This window comes from Hyla sarda, chromosome 8, assembly GCF_029499605.1.
Source record: "Hyla sarda isolate aHylSar1 chromosome 8, aHylSar1.hap1, whole genome shotgun sequence".
Taxonomy (NCBI): Eukaryota; Metazoa; Chordata; class Amphibia; order Anura; family Hylidae; genus Hyla; species Hyla sarda.
The window spans coordinates 117,539,228-117,560,000 of record NC_079196.1 but is presented as its reverse complement, the minus strand read 5'-3'; the positions used below and the strand labels follow the sequence as shown (position 1 = coordinate 117,560,000).

The following is a 20,773-nucleotide window of genomic DNA, read 5'->3' as shown; positions in this document are numbered from 1 at the left end:
AGAGAGAGAGAGAGAGACTGACTTAGTGAGCGAGTGAGTGAGAGAGTGAGAGTGAGTGAGAGTGAATGAGTGAGTGAGTGATTGAGTGAGTGAGTGAGTGAGTGAGAACAAATGAGTTAAAGCAAGTGAGTGAGAGAGATCGAATGAATGAAAGTCTGAATGACAGAAAGAAAAAAGGATGAAGAAAGAAGCATGAAGAAAAAAAAATGTATATGGAGTTGCTGACATGAGTGCAATCTACAAAGCCGTTGAGGCTGATCCTCATGGGAGGATTATTGCACCAGGACCCTTAGCACTTTTAAAATGCCATTCAATGCCACGGGCTAGATGTAAACTGCAGATGACCATGTTGTGGTAGTTACCATGGATACCCAAGTGATGTGTGAGCTAACACATAGGCCCAACAGATTCCAAGAAGGCCAGAATCACCAGCGGCACCACCATCGATTGTCAGGTCACCCGGATTCAGCAAATACCAGAGTCCAAAATGATGCAGGTTTATACTGTTAATTTTCAGTTTATCGTTACAGTTGGTGTTATTCCATGTCGGAAGGGACGCAGCTACAGCCAGTGGGGTAACTAGAGACAGGCAGGCAGCTATGTGCAACAAAGGTAGGCGTGTTGTTTTCATATGCAGATCTGAAATATTGTCTTATATGCAAGAGGAGGAGTGATGGGGGTTCAGGCAAAAGCCAGGCTATGGATTGCATTGCTAAATGCTCCATCAGAGTGCAATGGTCGCCTGTCCTTTTTTTAAGTGATGATGTGGGTTTAGCCTGTGCTGTATGTATGTATGGGTGGCTGACTGCCACCCACCCAGAAAGTGTATGGGAGGCTGGTTGGCTGCCAGCCTTCCTTCCATTCCTATGAGTAATGTGAGTGCTCATGAAGGGGACATGGTTGGGTCCACCCCTTTCCCGGTTATCCCCTCTAGGCCTTTTGGCTTAGATCAAGTGTAAAAAAAGAAAGGATCTTGCGACAGATCGCATCCTGAGGCACGTTTTTTTTTGTGTGAATACTTGCACTTGGGTGACTTGTGAGCACATACTGATACATACGTTCCCTATCTGGGGACCATAAATTAAATGGATTTTTGAGAAAGGGAGCTGATTTGGAAGCTTGCTTCTGTCGCCCTATGCATTGACCCGATGTGGCAGTATCTTCGGGTAGTGAACAGTGCACCACCCCATTCCAGTGTTAAACAAGAAAGATTCTCATTTAATCCTCCGTGGGTGAGAATTTGAGTTTGAGAATTGGAGACCAAAATGATGAGTTGCACTGACTGGTTTATGAACGTCTATTCATTTAGCGTTTTAATGACCATGTTTGCACACTGATTGGTGTAAAAAAATAAAATAAAACTAAATAATAATAATCTAGCACACCTGTGCAGGTTTGACATGACATGACAGGTAGCTGTCTTGTGGGTGGTGCTGAATCCTGTTAAATGACATGAGGGTCTCATGCCTATACACAAGGGTGTGTCATTGCTGTTGCTTGACCATGCATTGGTTTCTGTGGTCAGTGAATGATAAAAACAAAATTTACCATCCATTGATGGATGGGAAATCCGCCATGAGGCATTTGTTTTTAGAAACTGCTGCTCACAACCAATGTTGCAATGGAGTGTCTCCATCTGCTGGTGGTATTGGAAAGGCATTAGTGCTATGACAGGGTCTGAAGAAGAAGAAGAAGAAGAAGAAGAAGACGGAAAAAAATATATATAAAAAGAAAAAGAGAGAGAGAGAGAGAGACTGACTTAGTGAGCGAGTGAGTGAGAGAGTGAGAGTGAGTGAGAGTGAATGAGTGAGTGAGTGATTGAGTGAGTGAGTGAGTGAGTGAGAACAAATGAGTTAAAGCAAGTGAGTGAGAGAGATCGAATGAATGAAAGTCTGAATGACAGAAAGAAAAAAGGATGAAGAAAGAAGCATGAAGAAAAAAAAATGTATATGGAGTTGCTGACATGAGTGCAATCTACAAAGCCGTTGAGGCTGATCCTCATGGGAGGATTATTGCACCAGGACCCTTAGCACTTTTAAAATGCCATTCAATGCCACGGGCTAGATGTAAACTGCAGATGACCATGTTGTGGTAGTTACCATGGATACCCAAGTGATGTGTGAGCTAACACATAGGCCCAACAGATTCCAAGAAGGCCAGAATCACCAGCGGCACCACCATCGATTGTCAGGTCACCCGGATTCAGCAAATACCAGAGTCCAAAATGATGCAGATTTATACTGTTAATTTTCAGTTTATCGTTACAGTTGGTGTTATTCCATGTCGGAAGGGACGCAGCTACAGCCAGTGGGGTAACTAGAGACAGGCAGGCAGCTATGTGCAACAAAGGTAGGCGTGTTGTTTTCATATGCAGATCTGAAATATTGTCTTATATGCAAGAGGAGGAGTGATGGGGGTTCAGGCAAAAGCCAGGCTATGGATTGCATTGCTAAATGCTCCATCAGAGTGCAATGGTCGACTGTCCTTTTTTTAAGTGATGATGTGGGTTTAGCCTGTGCTGTATGTATGTATGGGTGGCTGACTGCCACCCACCCAGAAAGTGTATGGGAGGCTGGTTGGCTGCCAGCCTTCCTTCCATTCCTATGAGTAATGTGAGTGCTCATGAAGGGGACATGGTTGGGTCCACCCCTTTCCCGGTTATCCCCTCTAGGCCTTTTGGCTTAGATCAAGTGTAAAAAAAGAAAGGATCTTGCGACAGATCGCATCCTGAGGCACGTTTTTTTTTGTGTGAATACTTGCACTTGGGTGACTTGTGAGCACATACTGATACATACGTTCCCTATCTGGGGACCATAAATTAAATGGATTTTTGAGAAAGGGAGCTGATTTGGAAGCTTGCTTCTGTCGCCCTATGCATTGACCCGATGTGGCAGTATCTTCGGGTAGTGAACAGTGCACCACCCCATTCCAGTGTTAAACAAGAAGGATTCTCATTTAATCCTCCGTGGGTGAGAATTTGAGTTTGAGAATTGGAGACCAAAATGATGAGTTGCACTGACTGGTTTATGAACGTCTATTCATTTAGCGTTTTAATGACCATGTTTGCACACTGATTGGTGTAAAAAAATAAAATAAAACTAAATAATAATAATCTAGCACACCTGTGCAGGTTTGACATGACATGACAGGTAGCTGTCTTGTGGGTGGTGCTGAATCCTGTTAAATGACATGAGGGTCTCATGCCTATACACAAGGGTGTGTCATTGCTGTTGCTTGACCATGCATTGGTTTCTGTGGTCAGTGAATGATAAAAACAAAATTTACCATCCATTGATGGATGGGAAATCCGCCATGAGGCATTTGTTTTTAGAAACTGCTGCTCACAACCAATGTTGCAATGGAGTGTCTCCATCTGCTGGTGGTATTGGAAAGGCATTAGTGCTATGACAGGGTCTGAAGAAGAAGAAGAAGAAGAAGAAGAAGACGGAAAAAAATATATATAAAAAGAAAAAGAGAGAGAGAGAGAGAGAGAGACTGACTTAGTGAGCGAGTGAGTGAGAGAGTGGGTGAGAGTGAATGAGTGAGTGAGTGATTGAGTGAGTGAGTGAGTGAGTGAGTGAGAACAAATGAGTTAAAGCAAGTGAGTGAGAGAGATCGAATGAATGAAAGTCTGAATGACAGAAAGAAAAAAGGATGAAGAAAGAAGCATGAAGAAAAAAAAATGTATATGGAGTTGCTGACATGAGTGCAATCTACAAAGCCGTTGAGGCTGATCCTCATGGGAGGATTATTGCACCAGGACCCTTAGCACTTTTAAAATGCCATTCAATGCCACGGGCTAGATGTAAACTGCAGATGACCATGTTGTGGTAGTTACCATGGATACCCAAGTGATGTGTGAGCTAACACATAGGCCCAACAGATTCCAAGAAGGCCAGAATCACCAGCGGCACCACCATCGATTGTCAGGTCACCCGGATTCAGCAAATACCAGAGTCCAAAATGATGCAGGTTTATACTGTTAATTTTCAGTTTATCGTTACAGTTGGTGTTATTCCATGTCGGAAGGGACGCAGCTACAGCCAGTGGGGTAACTAGAGACAGGCAGGCAGCTATGTGCAACAAAGGTAGGCGTGTTGTTTTCATATGCAGATCTGAAATATTGTCTTATATGCAAGAGGAGGAGTGATGGGGGTTCAGGCAAAAGCCAGGCTATGGATTGCATTGCTAAATGCTCCATCAGAGTGCAATGGTCGCCTGTCCTTTTTTTAAGTGATGATGTGGGTTTAGCCTGTGCTGTATGTATGTATGGGTGGCTGACTGCCACCCACCCAGAAAGTGTATGGGAGGCTGGTTGGCTGCCAGCCTTCCTTCCATTCCTATGAGTAATGTGAGTGCTCATGAAGGGGACATGGTTGGGTCCACCCCTTTCCCGGTTATCCCCTCTAGGCCTTTTGGCTTAGATCAAGTGTAAAAAAAGAAAGGATCTTGCGACAGATCGCATCCTGAGGCACGTTTTTTTTTGTGTGAATACTTGCACTTGGGTGACTTGTGAGCACATACTGATACATACGTTCCCTATCTGGGGACCATAAATTAAATGGATTTTTGAGAAAGGGAGCTGATTTGGAAGCTTGCTTCTGTCGCCCTATGCATTGACCCGATGTGGCAGTATCTTCGGGTAGTGAACAGTGCACCACCCCATTCCAGTGTTAAACAAGAAAGATTCTCATTTAATCCTCCGTGGGTGAGAATTTGAGTTTGAGAATTGGAGACCAAAATGATGAGTTGCACTGACTGGTTTATGAACGTCTATTCATTTAGCGTTTTAATGACCATGTTTGCACACTGATTGGTGTAAAAAAATAAAATAAAACTAAATAATAATAATCTAGCACACCTGTGCAGGTTTGACATGACATGACAGGTAGCTGTCTTGTGGGTGGTGCTGAATCCTGTTAAATGACATGAGGGTCTCATGCCTATACACAAGGGTGTGTCATTGCTGTTGCTTGACCATGCATTGGTTTCTGTGGTCAGTGAATGATAAAAACAAAATTTACCATCCATTGATGGATGGGAAATCCGCCATGAGGCATTTGTTTTTAGAAACTGCTGCTCACAACCAATGTTGCAATGGAGTGTCTCCATCTGCTGGTGGTATTGGAAAGGCATTAGTGCTATGACAGGGTCTGAAGAAGAAGAAGAAGAAGAAGAAGAAGAAGAAGACGGAAAAAAATATATATAAAAAGAAAAAGAGAGAGAGAGAGAGAGACTGACTTAGTGAGCGAGTGAGTGAGAGAGTGAGAGTGAGTGAGAGTGAATGAGTGAGTGAGTGATTGAGTGAGTGAGTGAGTGAGTGAGTGAGAACAAATGAGTTAAAGCAAGTGAGTGAGAGAGATCGAATGAATGAAAGTCTGAATGACAGAAAGAAAAAAGGATGAAGAAAGAAGCATGAAGAAAAAAAAATGTATATGGAGTTGCTGACATGAGTGCAATCTACAAAGCCGTTGAGGCTGATCCTCATGGGAGGATTATTGCACCAGGACCCTTAGCACTTTTAAAATGCCATTCAATGCCACGGGCTAGATGTAAACTGCAGATGACCATGTTGTGGTAGTTACCATGGATACCCAAGTGATGTGTGAGCTAACACATAGGCCCAACAGATTCCAAGAAGGCCAGAATCACCAGCGGCACCACCATCGATTGTCAGGTCACCCGGATTCAGCAAATACCAGAGTCCAAAATGATGCAGGTTTATACTGTTAATTTTCAGTTTATCGTTACAGTTGGTGTTATTCCATGTCGGAAGGGACGCAGCTACAGCCAGTGGGGTAACTAGAGACAGGCAGGCAGCTATGTGCAACAAAGGTAGGCGTGTTGTTTTCATATGCAGATCTGAAATATTGTCTTATATGCAAGAGGAGGAGTGATGGGGGTTCAGGCAAAAGCCAGGCTATGGATTGCATTGCTAAATGCTCCATCAGAGTGCAATGGTCGCCTGTCCTTTTTTTAAGTGATGATGTGGGTTTAGCCTGTGCTGTATGTATGTATGGGTGGCTGACTGCCACCCACCCAGAAAGTGTATGGGAGGCTGGTTGGCTGCCAGCCTTCCTTCCATTCCTATGAGTAATGTGAGTGCTCATGAAGGGGACATGGTTGGGTCCACCCCTTTCCCGGTTATCCCCTCTAGGCCTTTTGGCTTAGATCAAGTGTAAAAAAAGAAAGGATCTTGCGACAGATCGCATCCTGAGGCACGTTTTTTTTTTGTGTGAATACTTGCACTTGGGTGACTTGTGAGCACATACTGATACATACGTTCCCTATCTGGGGACCATAAATTAAATGGATTTTTGAGAAAGGGAGCTGATTTGGAAGCTTGCTTCTGTCGCCCTATGCATTGACCCGATGTGGCAGTATCTTCGGGTAGTGAACAGTGCACCACCCCATTCCAGTGTTAAACAAGAAAGATTCTCATTTAATCCTCCGTGGGTGAGAATTTGAGTTTGAGAATTGGAGACCAAAATGATGAGTTGCACTGACTGGTTTATGAACGTCTATTCATTTAGCGTTTTAATGACCATGTTTGCACACTGATTGGTGTAAAAAAATAAAATAAAACTAAATAATAATAATCTAGCACACCTGTGCAGGTTTGACATGACATGACAGGTAGCTGTCTTGTGGGTGGTGCTGAATCCTGTTAAATGACATGAGGGTCTCATGCCTATACACAAGGGTGTGTCATTGCTGTTGCTTGACCATGCATTGGTTTCTGTGGTCAGTGAATGATAAAAACAAAATTTACCATCCATTGATGGATGGGAAATCCGCCATGAGGCATTTGTTTTTAGAAACTGCTGCTCACAACCAATGTTGCAATGGAGTGTCTCCATCTGCTGGTGGTATTGGAAAGGCATTAGTGCTATGACAGGGTCTGAAGAAGAAGAAGAAGAAGAAGAAGAAGACGGAAAAAAATATATATAAAAAGAAAAAGAGAGAGAGAGAGAGAGACTGACTTAGTGAGCGAGTGAGTGAGAGAGTGAGAGTGAGTGAGAGTGAATGAGTGAGTGAGTGATTGAGTGAGTGAGTGAGTGAGAACAAATGAGTTAAAGCAAGTGAGTGAGAGAGATCGAATGAATGAAAGTCTGAATGACAGAAAGAAAAAAGGATGAAGAAAGAAGCATGAAGAAAAAAAAATGTATATGGAGTTGCTGACATGAGTGCAATCTACAAAGCCGTTGAGGCTGATCCTCATGGGAGGATTATTGCACCAGGACCCTTAGCACTTTTAAAATGCCATTCAATGCCACGGGCTAGATGTAAACTGCAGATGACCATGTTGTGGTAGTTACCATGGATACCCAAGTGATGTGTGAGCTAACACATAGGCCCAACAGATTCCAAGAAGGCCAGAATCACCAGCGGCACCACCATCGATTGTCAGGTCACCCGGATTCAGCAAATACCAGAGTCCAAAATGATGCAGGTTTATACTGTTAATTTTCAGTTTATCGTTACAGTTGGTGTTATTCCATGTCGGAAGGGACGCAGCTACAGCCAGTGGGGTAACTAGAGACAGGCAGGCAGCTATGTGCAACAAAGGTAGGCGTGTTGTTTTCATATGCAGATCTGAAATATTGTCTTATATGCAAGAGGAGGAGTGATGGGGGTTCAGGCAAAAGCCAGGCTATGGATTGCATTGCTAAATGCTCCATCAGAGTGCAATGGTCGCCTGTCCTTTTTTTAAGTGATGATGTGGGTTTAGCCTGTGCTGTATGTATGTATGGGTGGCTGACTGCCACCCACCCAGAAAGTGTATGGGAGGCTGGTTGGCTGCCAGCCTTCCTTCCATTCCTATGAGTAATGTGAGTGCTCATGAAGGGGACATGGTTGGGTCCACCCCTTTCCCGGTTATCCCCTCTAGGCCTTTTGGCTTAGATCAAGTGTAAAAAAAGAAAGGATCTTGCGACAGATCGCATCCTGAGGCACGTTTTTTTTTGTGTGAATACTTGCACTTGGGTGACTTGTGAGCACATACTGATACATACGTTCCCTATCTGGGGACCATAAATTAAATGGATTTTTGAGAAAGGGAGCTGATTTGGAAGCTTGCTTCTGTCGCCCTATGCATTGACCCGATGTGGCAGTATCTTCGGGTAGTGAACAGTGCACCACCCCATTCCAGTGTTAAACAAGAAAGATTCTCATTTAATCCTCCGTGGGTGAGAATTTGAGTTTGAGAATTGGAGACCAAAATGATGAGTTGCACTGACTGGTTTATGAACGTCTATTCATTTAGCGTTTTAATGACCATGTTTGCACACTGATTGGTGTAAAAAAATAAAATAAAACTAAATAATAATAATCTAGCACACCTGTGCAGGTTTGACATGACATGACAGGTAGCTGTCTTGTGGGTGGTGCTGAATCCTGTTAAATGACATGAGGGTCTCATGCCTATACACAAGGGTGTGTCATTGCTGTTGCTTGACCATGCATTGGTTTCTGTGGTCAGTGAATGATAAAAACAAAATTTACCATCCATTGATGGATGGGAAATCCGCCATGAGGCATTTGTTTTTAGAAACTGCTGCTCACAACCAATGTTGCAATGGAGTGTCTCCATCTGCTGGTGGTATTGGAAAGGCATTAGTGCTATGACAGGGTCTGAAGAAGAAGAAGAAGAAGAAGAAGACGGAAAAAAATATATATAAAAAGAAAAAGAGAGAGAGAGAGAGAGAGACTGACTTAGTGAGCGAGTGAGTGAGAGAGTGAGAGTGAGTGAGAGTGAATGAGTGAGTGAGTGATTGAGTGAGTGAGTGAGTGAGTGAGAACAAATGAGTTAAAGCAAGTGAGTGAGAGAGATCGAATGAATGAAAGTCTGAATGACAGAAAGAAAAAAGGATGAAGAAAGAAGCATGAAGAAAAAAAAATGTATATGGAGTTGCTGACATGAGTGCAATCTACAAAGCCGTTGAGGCTGATCCTCATGGGAGGATTATTGCACCAGGACCCTTAGCACTTTTAAAATGCCATTCAATGCCACGGGCTAGATGTAAACTGCAGATGACCATGTTGTGGTAGTTACCATGGATACCCAAGTGATGTGTGAGCTAACACATAGGCCCAACAGATTCCAAGAAGGCCAGAATCACCAGCGGCACCACCATCGATTGTCAGGTCACCCGGATTCAGCAAATACCAGAGTCCAAAATGATGCAGGTTTATACTGTTAATTTTCAGTTTATCGTTACAGTTGGTGTTATTCCATGTCGGAAGGGACGCAGCTACAGCCAGTGGGGTAACTAGAGACAGGCAGGCAGCTATGTGCAACAAAGGTAGGCGTGTTGTTTTCATATGCAGATCTGAAATATTGTCTTATATGCAAGAGGAGGAGTGATGGGGGTTCAGGCAAAAGCCAGGCTATGGATTGCATTGCTAAATGCTCCATCAGAGTGCAATGGTCGCCTGTCCTTTTTTTAAGTGATGATGTGGGTTTAGCCTGTGCTGTATGTATGTATGGGTGGCTGACTGCCACCCACCCAGAAAGTGTATGGGAGGCTGGTTGGCTGCCAGCCTTCCTTCCATTCCTATGAGTAATGTGAGTGCTCATGAAGGGGACATGGTTGGGTCCAACCCTTTCCCGGTTATCCCCTCTAGGCCTTTTGGCTTAGATCAAGTGTAAAAAAAGAAAGGATCTTGCGACAGATCGCATCCTGAGGCACGTTTTTTTTTGTGTGAATACTTGCACTTGGGTGACTTGTGAGCACATACTGATACATACGTTCCCTATCTGGGGACCATAAATTAAATGGATTTTTGAGAAAGGGAGCTGATTTGGAAGCTTGCTTCTGTCGCCCTATGCATTGACCCGATGTGGCAGTATCTTCGGGTAGTGAACAGTGCACCACCCCATTCCAGTGTTAAACAAGAAAGATTCTCATTTAATCCTCCGTGGGTGAGAATTTGAGTTTGAGAATTGGAGACCAAAATGATGAGTTGCACTGACTGGTTTATGAACGTCTATTCATTTAGCGTTTTAATGACCATGTTTGCACACTGATTGGTGTAAAAAAATAAAATAAAACTAAATAATAATAATCTAGCACACCTGTGCAGGTTTGACATGACATGACAGGTAGCTGTCTTGTGGGTGGTGCTGAATCCTGTTAAATGACATGAGGGTCTCATGCCTATACACAAGGGTGTGTCATTGCTGTTGCTTGACCATGCATTGGTTTCTGTGGTCAGTGAATGATAAAAACAAAATTTACCATCCATTGATGGATGGGAAATCCGCCATGAGGCATTTGTTTTTAGAAACTGCTGCTCACAACCAATGTTGCAATGGAGTGTCTCCATCTGCTGGTGGTATTGGAAAGGCATTAGTGCTATGACAGGGTCTGAAGAAGGAGAAGAAGAAGAAGAAGAAGAAGAAGAAGAAGACGGAAAAAAATATATATAAAAAGAAAAAGAGAGAGAGAGAGAGAGACTGACTTAGTGAGCGAGTGAGTGAGAGAGTGAGAGTGAGTGAGAGTGAATGAGTGAGTGAGTGATTGAGTGAGTGAGTGAGTGAGTGAGAACAAATGAGTTAAAGCAAGTGAGTGAGAGAGATCGAATGAATGAAAGTCTGAATGACAGAAAGAAAAAAGGATGAAGAAAGAAGCATGAAGAAAAAAAAATGTATATGGAGTTGCTGACATGAGTGCAATCTACAAAGCCGTTGAGGCTGATCCTCATGGGAGGATTATTGCACCAGGACCCTTAGCACTTTTAAAATGCCATTCAATGCCACGGGCTAGATGTAAACTGCAGATGACCATGTTGTGGTAGTTACCATGGATACCCAAGTGATGTGTGAGCTAACACATAGGCCCAACAGATTCCAAGAAGGCCAGAATCACCAGCGGCACCACCATCGATTGTCAGGTCACCCGGATTCAGCAAATACCAGAGTCCAAAATGATGCAGGTTTATACTGTTAATTTTCAGTTTATCGTTACAGTTGGTGTTATTCCATGTCGGAAGGGACGCAGCTACAGCCAGTGGGGTAACTAGAGACAGGCAGGCAGCTATGTGCAACAAAGGTAGGCGTGTTGTTTTCATATGCAGATCTGAAATATTGTCTTATATGCAAGAGGAGGAGTGATGGGGGTTCAGGCAAAAGCCAGGCTATGGATTGCATTGCTAAATGCTCCATCAGAGTGCAATGGTCGCCTGTCCTTTTTTTAAGTGATGATGTGGGTTTAGCCTGTGCTGTATGTATGTATGGGTGGCTGACTGCCACCCACCCAGAAAGTGTATGGGAGGCTGGTTGGCTGCCAGCCTTCCTTCCATTCCTATGAGTAATGTGAGTGCTCATGAAGGGGACATGGTTGGGTCCACCCCTTTCCCGGTTATCCCCTCTAGGCCTTTTGGCTTAGATCAAGTGTAAAAAAAGAAAGGATCTTGCGACAGATCGCATCCTGAGGCACGTTTTTTTTTGTGTGAATACTTGCACTTGGGTGACTTGTGAGCACATACTGATACATACGTTCCCTCTCTGGGGACCATAAATTAAATGGATTTTTGAGAAAGGGAGCTGATTTGGAAGCTTGCTTCTGTCGCCCTATGCATTGACCCGATGTGGCAGTATCTTCGGGTAGTGAACAGTGCACCACCCCATTCCAGTGTTAAACAAGAAAGATTCTCATTTAATCCTCCGTGGGTGAGAATTTGAGTTTGAGAATTGGAGACCAAAATGATGAGTTGCACTGACTGGTTTATGAACGTCTATTCATTTAGCGTTTTAATGACCATGTTTGCACACTGATTGGTGTAAAAAAATAAAATAAAACTAAATAATAATAATAATCTAGCACACCTGTGCAGGTTTGACATGACATGACAGGTAGCTGTCTTGTGGGTGGTGCTGAATCCTGTTAAATGACATGAGGGTCTCATGCCTATACACAAGGGTGTGTCATTGCTGTTGCTTGACCATGCATTGGTTTCTGTGGTCAGTGAATGATAAAAACAAAATTTACCATCCATTGATGGATGGGAAATCCGCCATGAGGCATTTGTTTTTAGAAACTGCTGCTCACAACCAATGTTGCAATGGAGTGTCTCCATCTGCTGGTGGTATTGGAAAGGCATTAGTGCTATGACAGGGTCTGAAGAAGAAGAAGAAGAAGAAGAAGAAGAAGAAGAAGAAGACGGAAAAAAATATATATAAAAAGAAAAAGAGAGAGAGAGAGAGAGACTGACTTAGTGAGCGAGTGAGTGAGAGAGTGAGAGTGAGTGAGAGTGAATGAGTGAGTGAGTGATTGAGTGAGTGAGTGAGTGAGTGAGAACAAATGAGTTAAAGCAAGTGAGTGAGAGAGATCGAATGAATGAAAGTCTGAATGACAGAAAGAAAAAAGGATGAAGAAAGAAGCATGAAGAAAAAAAAATGTATATGGAGTTGCTGACATGAGTGCAATCTACAAAGCCGTTGAGGCTGATCCTCATGGGAGGATTATTGCACCAGGACCCTTAGCACTTTTAAAATGCCATTCAATGCCACGGGCTAGATGTAAACTGCAGATGACCATGTTGTGGTAGTTACCATGGATACCCAAGTGATGTGTGAGCTAACACATAGGCCCAACAGATTCCAAGAAGGCCAGAATCACCAGCGGCACCACCATCGATTGTCAGGTCACCCGGATTCAGCAAATACCAGAGTCCAAAATGATGCAGGTTTATACTGTTAATTTTCAGTTTATCGTTACAGTTGGTGTTATTCCATGTCGGAAGGGACGCAGCTACAGCCAGTGGGGTAACTAGAGACAGGCAGGCAGCTATGTGCAACAAAGGTAGGCGTGTTGTTTTCATATGCAGATCTGAAATATTGTCTTATATGCAAGAGGAGGAGTGATGGGGGTTCAGGCAAAAGCCAGGCTATGGATTGCATTGCTAAATGCTCCATCAGAGTGCAATGGTCGCCTGTCCTTTTTTTAAGTGATGATGTGGGTTTAGCCTGTGCTGTATGTATGTATGGGTGGCTGACTGCCACCCACCCAGAAAGTGTATGGGAGGCTGGTTGGCTGCCAGCCTTCCTTCCATTCCTATGAGTAATGTGAGTGCTCATGAAGGGGACATGGTTGGGTCCACCCCTTTCCCGGTTATCCCCTCTAGGCCTTTTGGCTTAGATCAAGTGTAAAAAAAGAAAGGATCTTGCGACAGATCGCATCCTGAGGCACGTTTTTTTTTGTGTGAATACTTGCACTTGGGTGACTTGTGAGCACATACTGATACATACGTTCCCTATCTGGGGACCATAAATTAAATGGATTTTTGAGAAAGGGAGCTGATTTGGAAGCTTGCTTCTGTCGCCCTATGCATTGACCCGATGTGGCAGTATCTTCGGGTAGTGAACAGTGCACCACCCCATTCCAGTGTTAAACAAGAAAGATTCTCATTTAATCCTCCGTGGGTGAGAATTTGAGTTTGAGAATTGGAGACCAAAATGATGAGTTGCACTGACTGGTTTATGAACGTCTATTCATTTAGCGTTTTAATGACCATGTTTGCACACTGATTGGTGTAAAAAAATAAAATAAAACTAAATAATAATAATCTAGCACACCTGTGCAGGTTTGACATGACATGACAGGTAGCTGTCTTGTGGGTGGTGCTGAATCCTGTTAAATGACATGAGGGTCTCATGCCTATACACAAGGGTGTGTCATTGCTGTTGCTTGACCATGCATTGGTTTCTGTGGTCAGTGAATGATAAAAACAAAATTTACCATCCATTGATGGATGGGAAATCCGCCATGAGGCATTTGTTTTTAGAAACTGCTGCTCACAACCAATGTTGCAATGGAGTGTCTCCATCTGCTGGTGGTATTGGAAAGGCATTAGTGCTATGACAGGGTCTGAAGAAGAAGAAGAAGAAGAAGAAGAAGACGGAAAAAAATATATATAAAAAGAAAAAGAGAGAGAGAGAGAGAGACTGACTTAGTGAGCGAGTGAGTGAGAGAGTGAGAGTGAGTGAGAGTGAATGAGTGAGTGATTGAGTGAGTGAGTGAGTGAGTGAGTGAGAACAAATGAGTTAAAGCAAGTGAGTGAGAGAGATCGAATGAATGAAAGTCTGAATGACAGAAAGAAAAAAGGATGAAGAAAGAAGCATGAAGAAAAAAAAATGTATATGGAGTTGCTGACATGAGTGCAATCTACAAAGCCGTTGAGGCTGATCCTCATGGGAGGATTATTGCACCAGGACCCTTAGCACTTTTAAAATGCCATTCAATGCCACGGGCTAGATGTAAACTGCAGATGACCATGTTGTGGTAGTTACCATGGATACCCAAGTGATGTGTGAGCTAACACATAGGCCCAACAGATTCCAAGAAGGCCAGAATCACCAGCGGCACCACCATCGATTGTCAGGTCACCCGGATTCAGCAAATACCAGAGTCCAAAATGATGCAGGTTTATACTGTTAATTTTCAGTTTATCGTTACAGTTGGTGTTATTCCATGTCGGAAGGGACGCAGCTACAGCCAGTGGGGTAACTAGAGACAGGCAGGCAGCTATGTGCAACAAAGGTAGGCGTGTTGTTTTCATATGCAGATCTGAAATATTGTCTTATATGCAAGAGGAGGAGTGATGGGGGTTCAGGCAAAAGCCAGGCTATGGATTGCATTGCTAAATGCTCCATCAGAGTGCAATGGTCGCCTGTCCTTTTTTTAAGTGATGATGTGGGTTTAGCCTGTGCTGTATGTATGTATGGGTGGCTGACTGCCACCCACCCAGAAAGTCTATGGGAGGCTGGTTGGCTGCCAGCCTTCCTTCCATTCCTATGAGTAATGTGAGTGCTCATGAAGGGGACATGGTTGGGTCCACCCCTTTCCCGGTTATCCCCTCTAGGCCTTTTGGCTTAGATCAAGTGTAAAAAAAGAAAGGATCTTGCGACAGATCGCATCCTGAGGCACGTTTTTTTTTTGTGTGAATACTTGCACTTGGGTGACTTGTGAGCACATACTGATACATACGTTCCCTATCTGGGGACCATAAATTAAATGGATTTTTGAGAAAGGGAGCTGATTTGGAAGCTTGCTTCTGTCGCCCTATGCATTGACCCGATGTGGCAGTATCTTCGGGTAGTGAACAGTGCACCACCCCATTCCAGTGTTAAACAAGAAAGATTCTCATTTAATCCTCCGTGGGTGAGAATTTGAGTTTGAGAATTGGAGACCAAAATGATGAGTTGCACTGACTGGTTTATGAACGTCTATTCATTTAGCGTTTTAATGACCATGTTTGCACACTGATTGGTGTAAAAAAATAAAATAAAACTAAATAATAATAATCTAGCACACCTGTGCAGGTTTGACATGACATGACAGGTAGCTGTCTTGTGGGTGGTGCTGAATCCTGTTAAATGACATGAGGGTCTCATGCCTATACACAAGGGTGTGTCATTGCTGTTGCTTGACCATGCATTGGTTTCTGTGGTCAGTGAATGATAAAAACAAAATTTACCATCCATTGATGGATGGGAAATCCGCCATGAGGCATTTGTTTTTAGAAACTGCTGCTCACAACCAATGTTGCAATGGAGTGTCTCCATCTGCTGGTGGTATTGGAAAGGCATTAGTGCTATGACAGGGTCTGAAGAAGAAGAAGAAGAAGAAGAAGAAGAAGAAGACGGAAAAAAATATATATAAAAAGAAAAAGAGAGAGAGAGAGAGAGACTGACTTAGTGAGCGAGTGAGTGAGAGAGTGAGAGTGAGTGAGAGTGAATGAGTGAGTGAGTGATTGAGTGAGTGAGTGAGTGAGTGAGTGAGAACAAATGAGTTAAAGCAAGTGAGTGAGAGAGATCGAATGAATGAAAGTCTGAATGACAGAAAGAAAAAAGGATGAAGAAAGAAGCATGAAGAAAAAAAAATGTATATGGAGTTGCTGACATGAGTGCAATCTACAAAGCCGTTGAGGCTGATCCTCATGGGAGGATTATTGCACCAGGACCCTTAGCACTTTTAAAATGCCATTCAATGCCACGGGCTAGATGTAAACTGCAGATGACCATGTTGTGGTAGTTACCATGGATACCCAAGTGATGTGTGAGCTAACACATAGGCCCAACAGATTCCAAGAAGGCCAGAATCACCAGCGGCACCACCATCGATTGTCAGGTCACCCGGATTCAGCAAATACCAGAGTCCAAAATGATGCAGATTTATACTGTTAATTTTCAGTTTATCGTTACAGTTGGTGTTATTCCATGTCGGAAGGGACGCAGCTACAGCCAGTGGGGTAACTAGAGACAGGCAGGCAGCTATGTGCAACAAAGGTAGGCGTGTTGTTTTCATATGCAGATCTGAAATATTGTCTTATATGCAAGAGGAGGAGTGATGGGGGTTCAGGCAAAAGCCAGGCTATGGATTGCATTGCTAAATGCTCCATCAGAGTGCAATGGTCGCCTGTCCTTTTTTTAAGTGATGATGTGGGTTTAGCCTGTGCTGTATGTATGTATGGGTGGCTGACTGCCACCCACCCAGAAAGTGTATGGGAGGCTGGTTGGCTGCCAGCCTTCCTTCCATTCCTATGAGTAATGTGAGTGCTCATGAAGGGGACATGGTTGGGTCCACCCCTTTCCCGGTTATCCCCTCTAGGCCTTTTGGCTTAGATCAAGTGTAAAAAAAGAAAGGATCTTGCGACAGATCGCATCCTGAGGCACGTTTTTTTTTGTGTGAATACTTGCACTTGGGTGACTTGTGAGCACATACTGATACATACGTTCCCTATCTGGGGACCATAAATTAAATGGATTTTTGAGAAAGGGAGCTGATTTGGAAGCTTGCTTCTGTCGCCCTATGCATTGACCCGATGTGGCAGTATCTTCGGGTAGTGAACAGTGCACCACCCCATTCCAGTGTTAAACAAGAAAGATTCTCATTTAATCCTCCGTGGGTGAGAATTTGAGTTTGAGAATTGGAGACCAAAATGATGAGTTGCACTGACTGGTTTATGAACGTCTATTCATTTAGCGTTTTAATGACCATGTTTGCACACTGATTGGTGTAAAAAAATAAAATAAAACTAAATAATAATAATCTAGCACACCTGTGCAGGTTTGACATGACATGACAGGTAGCTGTCTTGTGGGTGGTGCTGAATCCTGTTAAATGACATGAGGGTCTCATGCCTATACACAAGGGTGTGTCATTGCTGTTGCTTGACCATGCATTGGTTTCTGTGGTCAGTGAATGATAAAAACAAAATTTACCATCCATTGATGGATGGGAAATCCGCCATGAGGCATTTGTTTTTAGAAACTGCTGCTCACAACCAATGTTGCAATGGAGTGTCTCCATCTGCTGGTGGTATTGGAAAGGCATTAGTGCTATGACAGGGTCTGAAGAAGAAGAAGAAGAAGAAGAAGAAGAAGACGGAAAAAAATATATATAAAAAGAAAAAGAGAGAGAGAGAGAGAGACTGACTTAGTGAGCGAGTGAGTGAGAGAGTGAGAGTGAGTGAGAGTGAATGAGTGAGTGAGTGATTGAGTGAGTGAGTGAGTGAGTGAGTGAGAACAAATGAGTTAAAGCAAGTGAGTGAGAGAGATCGAATGAATGAAAGTCTGAATGACAGAAAGAAAAAAGGATGAAGAAAGAAGCATGAAGAAAAAAAAATGTATATGGAGTTGCTGACATGAGTGCAATCTACAAAGCCGTTGAGGCTGATCCTCATGGGAGGATTATTGCACCAGGACCCTTAGCACTTTTAAAATGCCATTCAATGCCACGGGCTAGATGTAAACTGCAGATGACCATGTTGTGGTAGTTACCATGGATACCCAAGTGATGTGTGAGCTAACACATAGGCCCAACAGATTCCAAGAAGGCCAGAATCACCAGCGGCACCACCATCGATTGTCAGGTCACCCGGATTCAGCAAATACCAGAGTCCAAAATGATGCAGATTTATACTGTTAATTTTCAGTTTATCGTTACAGTTGGTGTTATTCCATGTCGGAAGGGACGCAGCTACAGCCAGTGGGGTAACTAGAGACAGGCAGGCAGCTATGTGCAACAAAGGTAGGCGTGTTGTTTTCATATGCAGATCTGAAATATTGTCTTATATGCAAGAGGAGGAGTGATGGGGGTTCAGGCAAAAGCCAGGCTATGGATTGCATTGCTAAATGCTCCATCAGAGTGCAATGGTCGCCTGTCCTTTTTTTAAGTGATGATGTGGGTTTAGCCTGTGCTGTATGTATGTATGGGTGGCTGACTGCCACCCACCCAGAAAGTGTATGGGAGGCTGGTTGGCTGCCAGCCTTCCTTCCATTCCTATGAGTAATGTGAGTGCTCATGAAGGGGACATGGTTGGGTCCACCCCTTTCCCGGTTATCCCCTCTAGGCCTTTTGGCTTAGATCAAGTGTAAAAAAAGAAAGGATCTTGCGACAGATCGCATCCTGAGGCACGTTTTTTTTTGTGTGAATACTTGCACTTGGGTGACTTGTGAGCACATACTGATACATACGTTCCCTATCTGGGGACCATAAATTAAATGGATTTTTGAGAAAGGGAGCTGATTTGGAAGCTTGCTTCTGTCGCCCTATGCATTGACCCGATGTGGCAGTATCTTCGGGTAGTGAACAGTGCACCACCCCATTCCAGTGTTAAACAAGAAAGATTCTCATTTAATCCTCCGTGGGTGAGAATTTGAGTTTGAGAATTGGAGACCAAAATGATGAGTTGCACTGACTGGTTTATGAACGTCTATTCATTTAGCGTTTTAATGACCATGTTTGCACACTGATTGGTGTAAAAAAATAAAATAAAACTAAATAATAATAATCTAGCACACCTGTGCAGGTTTGACATGACATGACAGGTAGCTGTCTTGTGGGTGGTGCTGAATCCTGTTAAATGACATGAGGGTCTCATGCCTATACACAAGGGTGTGTCATTGCTGTTGCTTGACCATGCATTGGTTTCTGTGGTCAGTGAATGATAAAAACAAAATTTACCATCCATTGATGGATGGGAAATCCGCCATGAGGCATTTGTTTTTAGAAACTGCTGCTCACAACCAATGTTGCAATGGAGTGTCTCCATCTGCTGGTGGTATTGGAAAGGCATTAGTGCTATGACAGGGTCTGAAGAAGAAGAAGAAGAAGAAGAAGAAGAAGAAGACGGAAAAAAATATATATAAAAAGAAAAAGAGAGAGAGAGAGAGAGACTGACTTAGTGAGCGAGTGAGTGAGAGAGTGAGAGTGAGTGAGAGTGAATGAGTGAGTGAGTGATTGAGTGAGTGAGTGAGTGAGTGAGTGAGAACAAATGAGTTAAAGCAAGTGAGTGAGAGAGATCGAATGAATGAAAGTCTGAATGACAGAAAGAAAAAAGGATGAAGAAAGAAGCATGAAGAAAAAAAAATGTATATGGAGTTGCTGACATGAGTGCAATCTACAAAGCCGTTGAGGCTGATCCTCATGGGAGGATTAGTGCACCAGGACCCTTAACACTTTTAAAATGCCATTCAATGCCACGGGCTAGATGTAAACTGCAGATGACCATGTTGTGGTAGTTACCATGGATACCCAAGTGATGTGTGAGCTAACACATAGGCCCAACAGATTCCAAGAAGGCCAGAATCACCAGCGGCACCACCATCGATTGTCAGGTCACCCGGATTCAGCAAATACCAGAGTCCAAAATGATGCAGGTTTATACTGTTAATTTTCAGTTTATCGTTACAGTTGGTGTTATTCCATGTCGGAAGGGACGCAGCTACAGCCAGTGGGGTAACTAGAGACAGGCAGGCAGCTATGTGCAACAAAGGTAGGCGTGTTGTTTTCATATGCAGATCTGAAATATTGTCTTATATGCAAGAGGAGGAGTGATGGGGGTTCAGGCAAAAGCCAGGCTATGGATTGCATTGCTAAATGCTCCATCAGAGTGCAATGGTCGCCTGTCCTTTTTTTAAGTGATGATGTGGGTTTAGCCTGTGCTGTATGTATGTATGGGTGGCTGACTGCCACCCACCCAGAAAGTGTATGGGAGGCTGGTTGGCTGCCAGCCTTCCTTCCATTCCTATGAGTAATGTGAGTGCTCATGAAGGGGACATGGTTGGGTCCACCCCTTTCCCGGTTATCCCCTTTAGGCCTTTTGGCTTAGATCAAGTGTAAAAAAAGAAAGGATCTTGCGACAGATCGCATCCTGAGGCACGTTTTTTTTTGTGTGAATACTTGCACTTGGGTGACTTGTGAGCACATACTGATACATACGTTCCCTATCTGGGGACCATAAATTAAATGGATTTTTGAGAAAGGGAGCTGATTTGGAAGCTTGCTTCTGTCGCCCTATGCATTGACCCGATGTGGCAGTATCTTCGGGTAGTGAACAGTGCACCACCCCATTCCAGTGTTAAACAAGAAAGATTCTCATTTAATCCTCCGTGGGTGAGAATTTGAGTTTGAGAATTGGAGACCAAAATGATGAGTTGCACTGACTGGTTTATGAACGTCTATTCATTTAGCGTTTTAATGACCATGTTTGCACACTGATTGGTGTAAAAAAATAAAATAAAACTAAATAATAATAATCTAGCACACCTGTGCAGGTTTGACATGACATGACAGGTAGCTGTCTTGTGGGTGGTGCTGAATCCTGTTAAATGACATGAGGGTCTCATGCCTATACACAAGGGTGTGTCATTGCTGTTGCTTGACCATGCATTGGTTTCTGTGGTCAGTGAATGATAAAAACAAAATTTACCATCCATTGATGGATGGGAAATCCGCCATGAGGCATTTGTTTTTAGAAACTGCTG

At 43.4% G+C, this 20,773-nt stretch overlaps 12 pseudogenes; all 12 read left to right on the top strand.

Moving 5' to 3' along the window:
* The first annotated feature begins 923 nt into the window (after nt 1-923).
* Nucleotides 924-1,187, top strand: LOC130287294 (U2 spliceosomal RNA; annotated as a pseudogene).
* Nucleotides 1,188-2,660: 1,473 nt separating this feature from the next.
* On the top strand, nt 2,661-2,924 carry LOC130287293 (U2 spliceosomal RNA; annotated as a pseudogene).
* Nucleotides 2,925-4,399: 1,475 nt separating this feature from the next.
* LOC130287292 (U2 spliceosomal RNA) lies at nt 4,400-4,663 on the top strand (annotated as a pseudogene).
* Nucleotides 4,664-6,146: 1,483 nt separating this feature from the next.
* On the top strand, nt 6,147-6,411 carry LOC130288110 (U2 spliceosomal RNA; annotated as a pseudogene).
* A 1,469-nt stretch (nt 6,412-7,880) lies between these two features.
* Nucleotides 7,881-8,144, top strand: LOC130287291 (U2 spliceosomal RNA; annotated as a pseudogene).
* A 1,472-nt stretch (nt 8,145-9,616) lies between these two features.
* On the top strand, nt 9,617-9,880 carry LOC130287290 (U2 spliceosomal RNA; annotated as a pseudogene).
* Nucleotides 9,881-11,365: 1,485 nt separating this feature from the next.
* On the top strand, nt 11,366-11,629 carry LOC130289284 (U2 spliceosomal RNA; annotated as a pseudogene).
* Nucleotides 11,630-13,117: 1,488 nt separating this feature from the next.
* Nucleotides 13,118-13,381, top strand: LOC130287288 (U2 spliceosomal RNA; annotated as a pseudogene).
* A 1,473-nt stretch (nt 13,382-14,854) lies between these two features.
* LOC130288109 (U2 spliceosomal RNA) lies at nt 14,855-15,119 on the top strand (annotated as a pseudogene).
* A 1,483-nt stretch (nt 15,120-16,602) lies between these two features.
* Nucleotides 16,603-16,866, top strand: LOC130287287 (U2 spliceosomal RNA; annotated as a pseudogene).
* A 1,480-nt stretch (nt 16,867-18,346) lies between these two features.
* On the top strand, nt 18,347-18,610 carry LOC130287286 (U2 spliceosomal RNA; annotated as a pseudogene).
* Nucleotides 18,611-20,093: 1,483 nt separating this feature from the next.
* Nucleotides 20,094-20,357, top strand: LOC130289737 (U2 spliceosomal RNA; annotated as a pseudogene).
* Nucleotides 20,358-20,773: the final 416 nt, after the last annotated feature.